The sequence below is a fragment of the Nestor notabilis genome, unplaced genomic scaffold (assembly GCF_000696875.1).
Source record: "Nestor notabilis isolate BGI_N333 unplaced genomic scaffold, ASM69687v1 scaffold6856, whole genome shotgun sequence".
Classification (NCBI taxonomy): Eukaryota; Metazoa; Chordata; class Aves; order Psittaciformes; family Psittacidae; genus Nestor; species Nestor notabilis.
Genome location: NW_009934204.1, coordinates 63,827 through 72,210, shown reverse-complemented (window position 1 = coordinate 72,210; position 8,384 = coordinate 63,827). Strand labels below are relative to the sequence as shown.

General features: G+C 45.9%; 1 pseudogene; it reads right to left on the bottom strand.

Annotated features, from left to right (window-relative positions):
• Positions 1-8,384, bottom strand: part of LOC104407829 — a 29,660-nt pseudogene that overhangs the window by 12,606 nt on the left and 8,670 nt on the right.

Below are 8,384 nucleotides of genomic sequence, written 5' to 3'. Positions count from 1 at the left end.
GAAGGAGAAGGGGAGGGGGGAGTGAGCGAGCGGCTGCGTGGTTCCGAGTTACCGGCTGGGCTTAAACCACGACACTTACCAGTCACAGGGAAAGTGGCTCGTCCAGATCCCTCCAGCACTTCTGCAGGCAGAGTCAGGGAGAACTCTTCAGAGACAGTGTTATCTGAGGGAGGCAGAACCCAGAAATTTATCCCATGGAAGAAGTATCACACACAAGTGCAACATCCCAAGGGGACCCAGGTGAGGCTCAGTGTGACACTGAGTCACAGCAGCTGAGACTTGCAAACCAATGCCTCAATACAGGAAACTGCCAGAGGTGGACAAACTACAGTGATTAACCTCTCAGACAGAGATGATACCACCAGTGGTTGCCCTCTGACAATTCCCCCCACTTCTGGGTATTTGCAGTAGCCCTCTCCCTTCAATCCTGCTCTCATGATCAGTAACAGGGATTTTTGTCCCATACCTGCAGCACAGAGAAATGCATTTTGGGTCTTCTTTTGTAGGACACCTCGGGGCTGCAGATGGAGGAAGAGTAGTTCAGATAAGGAAGGCAGGAAAGGCAGGCACCATGGCTCAGCAGGCCTGTCTGCTTCCAAGGAGGGATTAAACTCCCTCTTAGCGTCTTGCTAACTGCTTCAGGGAATGACCCGCTGTCCCCAGGTGTACTTCACCCTGAGGTGCAACTAACCTTCACAAGCAGAGGTTTTATTACTGGGTCTCTCTCCCCTTGCAAAGGTATCACAGTCACCCTGCTCATGGTGACATTCACTTTGTGTGCTGGGAACACAGGGGCACATAGCTGAGCACTTTCAGCTGAGAGCTGTATGGATGAGCATTGGGATCAAATACGCAGAGGCAGGCAAATTCCACTCCTCCTCCCACTTAGCTGCCACACATCCCTCTGCTCGACCTCAGCAGTGTTGTCTGGTGGCTGTCAAGTTCCACATGGAGGTTTTTGCTTCACTGGCGCAGAGGCAGCTGGTGAACTGGCAGCCTGGACAGGCATCCACCTTCAGTTCTGGGGTCTCTGTGAGTGTGGTGCGCACCTGAGTGTAGTGGGGTGTACAAGCACACGTTGGCATAGGGTTAGTGACAGGCAGCGCATGAAGGAACAAACACCTTGGTTCATGAAGTGAGAGCTGGTGCTTTGTGGCCCAGGTGCCAGCACCTAGGGCTCCTGAGAAGGTCATAACTTACCTTTGGGCTTAAGTTTTTGCTCCAACAGAGGCTGTGTAATTCGGTTAATGCTCACCTGGACACAGTCCTTTGAGGTAGCTGAAGACAGTGGCTTTTAGGCTGAAGGTCTTTCCTTGGATCACAGAGTATGGCAGTGACAGATCCACAAAGAAAGGCTAGAAGACCCTAAGAGTGGTCAGAGGTGACAACCCAAAGCCATATCAGCAACACAGAAGGCGTTGGCATTCCATTCAGTGATGGTGTCAGGTACAGCAACTTGGAGAGACACTTGCCCATTGTCCCTAGAGCAGGAAGAGAGAGAGGAGAACTTGCTCAGAAGCAGTCAGAAGTCTCCAGGGGTCTCTTTGGGGAAGGCAGGTAGAAGCTGTTACCAACCCAGCAGAGATCAAATCCCAAATCCAGGTCTCTGGGAAAAGTGTCCGTGTTTTTGGCTTCTTGTCCTGAGAACAAGGTGCAGAATCACTGTGGACAACGACTTTCTACTGGAAAGCAAGTGACACCTCAGAAAAGAACATATGTAGCTACAGATGAAATCAGTTTTTCATTCACAGGCAATCTAACACAACCCGTAAACGCTTTGTGACACACAACAAGAGTGGATGTTTCAACAAGAGGGTTGGCGTTTCAGTGACAATCTGACACAGATTGTGTATCTGTGGGGAATGCAGCTTTAGGGAGACAGAATTGGATGGAGCTTAGCCTGAGGCTCAGTCTGACAGATCCAGCAAGATTGGTCTGGATCCAGGGCAGACAGCATGATCAGAAGGAGTGGCACTCTCTTAAATAGTCTATGAAAGTGCTGGCGGAGAGCATAGTACATTTTCTGTACTATAGGGCCATCCAATAAAGCACAGGGATTTGGACTTTTGTCTGTGATTTATAAATCAGGTTTATTGAACTGGACACAAGCTTTGTTCCTCCCATTCACAAACAAGAGACACAGCAGGGTCGAAGACAGCTGCTTCAGCTGCAGGTTGGCCAGAACTGGGAAAGCAGAGCCCCTCCAGTCAAGGAGATGGACATATCTGATTCCTCACCAGCAATATTGTCTTTTTGAGAATGCATCTTTTTCACAAAGCCTGGTTGCATGCAAGAAACTGGTTTCTTGATTCTAGTATTGGTTAATATTTTCATGAGCAGTTTCTGAGAAAACAGTGAAAAGAGTAAATCAGTGATGAATAAAAGGGAAAAAGGAATGTTGACAATATCTCATGATAGTAGGTACCATAAGGGGGCTGGCGGTAGCTGAAACAATTTGAAATTATGCTTCTTTAAATATATATGCCTAATATTACTGGCTCAGACTCTGGGCAGTACATGACAAATGGAAACCAACTTACAAGGAATACTGCAGCCAATTCTTACTTCTCATAAATTTCAACTAGATCTGTCCTTCGTACGCCTGACCCTGACAATGAGACAGAGTCAAACACCGTATATCCCATGAAAAAAACTTCAGAGAAAAAGAAAAGTAAGCTTTAAATTGCTGCACAGTTTTAGAATGGAAAGATCTAAGTGGTCACACACAACCCTTCTTACACAAGAAGGGTGGGGAATGAGCGAGCAGCTGTGTGGTTCTGAGTTACTGGCTGGGCTTAAACCACAACAAGAAGTTAGTACCTATCCTGGCTTAGAAAACTGATGGGCAACTTGGTCACAACTGAGTCTGGGTTCTGCTTTTGTCTGAATGAGACTCAGGCTCTTAGGGCCTGTGCTTCACATGGTGGCAATATTGAATTGAATGCACCCTCATCGGCATGGGCTGAGAAAAAGATGTCACCACACCGAAGGAACGTATCTGATCCTGTGAGCAACCCTTGCTTTGATTTAACAGTCTGCAAATCACTGAGAACTCTTATACTTTCTTGAAGTACCAAAATGTTTCATGGAGAGTAGAGGCTCTCACCCTTTCTGCAGAGGCTGTATATGCCTGTGGACTTAGTCATATGTTACAGAACAGTCATCTCTTACAGGATGGCTAATAATTGGGATAGTGGGATATCCTTTAATTAGCTTATGATATACTATAGGAATAAGCATACAAAAGACAGTACAGCACCATACCTCTAGGGGGAATCAGGGTCTGTACTTGAAAGGTGGAGTTCCATCAGCCTGAGAAGCCCATGCAACTCACACTCCATTTTGGCTTGTTTTCAGTGTGTCTTCTCCTATTTTGAGGTGCTTTTACTTGCACATATTTCTTTAAACAGCATTCTGTCAGAAGCAGCACTTCTTTGGTTTTGTTTAGCAGACATGTTGTTATATCTTTTTTCTGGCTAATGTACTTGTCAGCTGATAAGCTTATTTTGGCAGTTGTCTTGATAGGTAGCTAGAAAGCCAAATTGTGAAGGACTTGTTTTTATCAAAAATGCTTTGAGAAGAAGTAAGAAGAGATTTAATGAAACAGAATAAAAACTTTGCAAATAAGGTAATAGCCAAGTGGCGATTGGTCAAAATATGGTGAGGTGGTCAGGTCTTACTGGCATTTCACTCACCCTTTGTAGCTGTGATGGACTAAAACTAGATCTGTTCATTTTTACACTTCCATAATCAGGTGGATTGCACTGTAATTACTCATAAGTTTCATCTTTCCCCATAGTCCCCAAATGAGGGCAGCTACACTGAACAACAAGGCACAGATGACTTGTAGCAATCAAAGTTGGGGCAGCTGAAGTTTGCAAAGGGTGAATTCTTTTAGGCATTCAGGATGGTATATTGGCAACCTCTGGCTCAGGAAAGGTTAAGGGTTAGTGGAAGTGTAGACACTCACCTTAAACAGATTAAAGACATCAGCATCACTTTGGTACCACATTGCTCCCATCTGAGTCTTTTTGTGGAGACTGGATGGAGGGAGACTTTTTGTGGAGACTTCTGGGGCAGACAAGGGTATGCCTCAAAGTCTTCCAAGTGATAAGGTAACCCTCGTCCTCTCATTGCAAAGCTGTCATCAAAGACCTCGTACAGCTGCAATGGAAACATAGATATCTTCATAAGGAACTGGCCAACCAGCATGTGTATGGGTCAACTATGTGGATTGTAGCCCTCTATTATGATTTGTAAAGCTTTGCAGTTGAGGAAGTTCACACTGGCCCAGCTTAAACTAAATGACATTAAACTCAAGGAGTGGATGCTGGCAAGTAGCTCTCAATCTGCAAGACTTTCACCTCTGACAGTTCAAGTCTTTTAACTCTAGGGTACAAGATTAGGATAAAAACACATGATTCAGATTCAAGACAAGACATTAGCACACCTGACTTATATATTTAATGATTACTACTTTATATACCTGTTAGTAGATGATGCAAGTGCTCTGTGCCGGAAGAGCTTTCCTGTGAAATGGAACACTAGATCACACTGTTGGTCCTATTTACAGGTGCAGCAATTCCCCCTGGATTTGGTGAGGCTTCTTTGTAATAGTCTGGCCTGCTATAACTTAACTTAGACCTTTGCATGAGGTATATACATATGTATTCACTCTGGTGTACATTGTGGGATTGTGTTACGGCTTTCAATTCTTGCAGTATTTTTGTTCTAAGTTTCAAATTCATTCCTCGGAAACACACAGCTGCTTTAAGGTAAGTTCATTCAACCCTCTAGATTCTCACACCTGGGCGTGGACAAAATCCTGACCACTTTTCACCAGCCACTGTGTGCAGTGGGTGCTGTCCCTTCACTACTGTTTTCTAAAGAATTGCTCAGGTGCTCAGCCTGATCCAACATACAGCTATAATTCAGTAATGTTTGGGGCAGAGGGATAGGGGGACCCTACTGGGGCAAAACCCCATTTCAAAGGTTTACCCTCACTGCCTGGTGGAAGATGGAAGAGCAGAGAGACAGCTGCTAAGCACTCTCCCTCCGAGTGGAAAGCACCAGCAACTCTCTCTTTGAAGCTGCTCTCCCTGCCTACCCCTGCAGTACCATGCAACATCCACCACTCTCCAGGCAGAGGCCCAAAGTTCAGGGCTGATGCACAAGGAGCTTGATCACCACATAACTGCTCAGCAGAGGCCGAGGACAGGGAATGCCAGGGCAGCCGCCTAACACTGCAGCCATGTCCTGGGATGGACTATAGGCTTTTCTCCGCCAGTGCATGGAGAGAGAAGGCAGGCAGGTACTAGGGGTTGGTGACAGTAGGCTGCACTCACTGTGTCTGCTGTTAGGGTGTTATTGTTCTTCAGGAGGACACTCTTGTCAACAGCTTGGACAGAGCACAAGGACCCTGGAGCAGCCTTCAGATGCAGATTGACTTTTGATCCTGGGACTTCCTCCTTGTGTGAGAATTCCAGTGACACCTGGAAAAGAAGAGAGGGTCAGGGAGCTTAGCATTGGAGAGTGGGACCTTGTGACTCTCGGATGTCTGGGCAGCAGAGGGAAAGACAGAGAATAAGGTAGGGAAGTGGGCTGAGATGCTGAAACAAACCCTCCTGGAAAGTCATTGAGAAGGTTACAGGGGCTGCAGTGTGTACAGCTCAGCCAGAGTTCCCCTACTACCATACATCTGGCCGTTTGATCCAGAGATACCACAGGGAGTTAATCAGGCAGACTTCTCCATTAGGGAGAACACAGGGAACAGTGTGTTCCCATGTCAGTCATGGGGAATGGCAGGAGAAAACAGAGTTTAAGGGAGCCTGGTTAACTCTTTGGGAAAGGCTTTCCAATTGGTGTTGGGAAGGAGGAGGTTACCAGCCAAAAATACTGGGCATCTGGTTTGGCATATACACAGCTTACACCACCTGGCTGAGGACAAAATAGGACCAGGAACCACAACAGGCTACAGCACATCAGTGGTGCTATCGCACTCCTTGTGTTTCTACTCACCTACTGCCTGAAGCACTTTTCTGCTTGAAACTCTTCCACATCAGCCACCACCTCTCCATCCAAGAAGACTGCATACAGTAGAACCTGGATGTCAGGCAGGAAGTCACTGCCAACAGTCAGAGTCAATGAGAAGGAGCCCTGCAGATCTGAAGAAGATAACAGCAAGGAAGAGAGGCAACGCATTTAATGCATCAGCTTATTGGGGTTGCACAGAAAATACGATCCAAAAGAGGCATTAGTAATTTCTACCTGCAGATAAGAACATCCCACACAGACACTGTCACGGATTAACAATAAACCTAGTTTGGCTCAACTTTAGCAAAAATATTCCTCTTCCCTAATGCACCTTAGATAAACAGGCAAGCTACACAAATTTTATATCTTCTCCATAGCTAGCAGCAAAGTCATAAGGTTCGATAGTAGATGGATTAGACAAGGCAGGAGAAGGACAGTTGCCTAGAAGGACAATGAACTCATATGAGAGGAAATTGTGTTGGTCTAATGAGGTGGAACCACTAGGATCTCATCTCAATAACTCCCACCTGTGGATAAGAGTAAGACCTGCAGAGACTGTCACTGGAGAGAGGTCACAGTTTTCTAGGGTGTGTTATGAGACACTTCATGTGTTTCTACTCACTCTCATGCTGGTTGATTGGCACCTGCTTCTTTCCACTGAAAAGGATCTTGCCTTTAGCTATCACCTGAAGAGCAGAGTCTTTCAAAGGTCTGAATTCTGACAGCGTGAGGAGAGTGGGAAAAGAACAAGAAAAGAGAGGAGCATGTCTGACAGATGTTGCCACAGAAGCTCCTCTGGCAGGGCATGACCTAAAGAGTGTTGCAGCAGAGATGGTGATAGCATAGCTGCAAACAGGACTTGAGAGGTGTTGGTTAGAAAATGAGAAGACTTATTGCAAAGCCAGAGGTATGTCCGAAGCTAAGAGCAGCTGCAGTGAACTCTGATCCTCACATTACTGTGGTACAGTATTTCTGATCACACGAACGAGCCCAGATACTCATGACCTCTCAGCCAGGCTGTAGTCACACATGTTTTGGACTCACTTTCTTGAAAGTGGACTTTATCAAAACACGATGACATACCTCTGGAGTGCATCAAGGCCCTGAGCAGTTTCAAGCCTTCTCCCATAAATATACAGGAAGAAGTCAGCTGCCCCAGAGATTGCCTCGGACACAGATGGAATTCTGGGGCATACCTACAGGGCAGAAATCAGGATAGCCCTCCACTGCCACCAGGTGAATGTAGGGTTAATGGCAGGCACCCTTGCACTCATGCTTAGGTCAAGGCACTTCTAACAAAGCAAAGCAGCTGGGGGCTAGGAGCAGGTCCAGGAACTGGAAAACAGGAGGAGGTTTGGGCAGAACAGAATTCACAAACAGACTTATACTGGCCTAGGAGTACCTTACTCTTTCCCGTCAGTAAATACGTGCTGTGTGGAAAAGCTCAAATGCCAATAAGCATGATCTCAACCTGAGATTTAGCTGTCTTCTGTGCTCACCAAGTAGTAGAAATCAATGTGGTCTGCTTCAGGGCCAAGTTTATTCGGGTCAAGGATATAATCCACTTGCACTTTCTGCTCTTGATCACAGGCCGTCATATCATATCTGGCCTTGACCTCAAGGAAGCTGTTGCTTTCAGAGTAGAAAGGTTTCAACCAGTGGAAGCTATCTTTGACTTTTGTGTAGCTTTCAGAAGAATCTTGCTCATCATCATTTTCAAGACTGTAGGTACCCTTCAGCACACAAAAACAAGAGTTGGCTATCAGTGTCAAGTGATACAAGGAAGCCTGTACACCCTCTGAAAACACTAAGTTATTACCTGACCTGATGGCAGACCACACATCTATATGCTTAAAATATTCTTTTGCTTAAATGTCATTTTAAAGTCTGAGACTTTCTCTTACGAAGTTTTAGCAGATTTTCCCACAATCTCATTTTTCGTCCTTTGTCTTTCCATTAGGACACACTCCACATCAAGTTTTAACCCCAGCACAGCGCCCCTGTTTTCAGATTGTGTTTCTGGTCAGATGCCCTGAAGCACAACAGGCACCAAACTAGCTTTTGTATGGTGAAGCTCCAACTCTGCAGATACTTTAGGGCTCTCTGGAAAATAGCCATGGGCCTAGGAAGAAGAACTAGAGCCTGTCCTCAGGCTCCCTGGTCACAGAAATCTACTTCTTAGATTACAGATCCTCAGATCACCAAATCCTGCCCAACCAAAATTAGGGAACCTCACCCTCACGCCCCATAGGGAGTCTATGGGAATAACATCTGGAACAATAGTTCCAGTCTCTCAGAAATGGATGGCAACAGGAGATCATACTATTTGGGAATGAATCCCATATTAACTG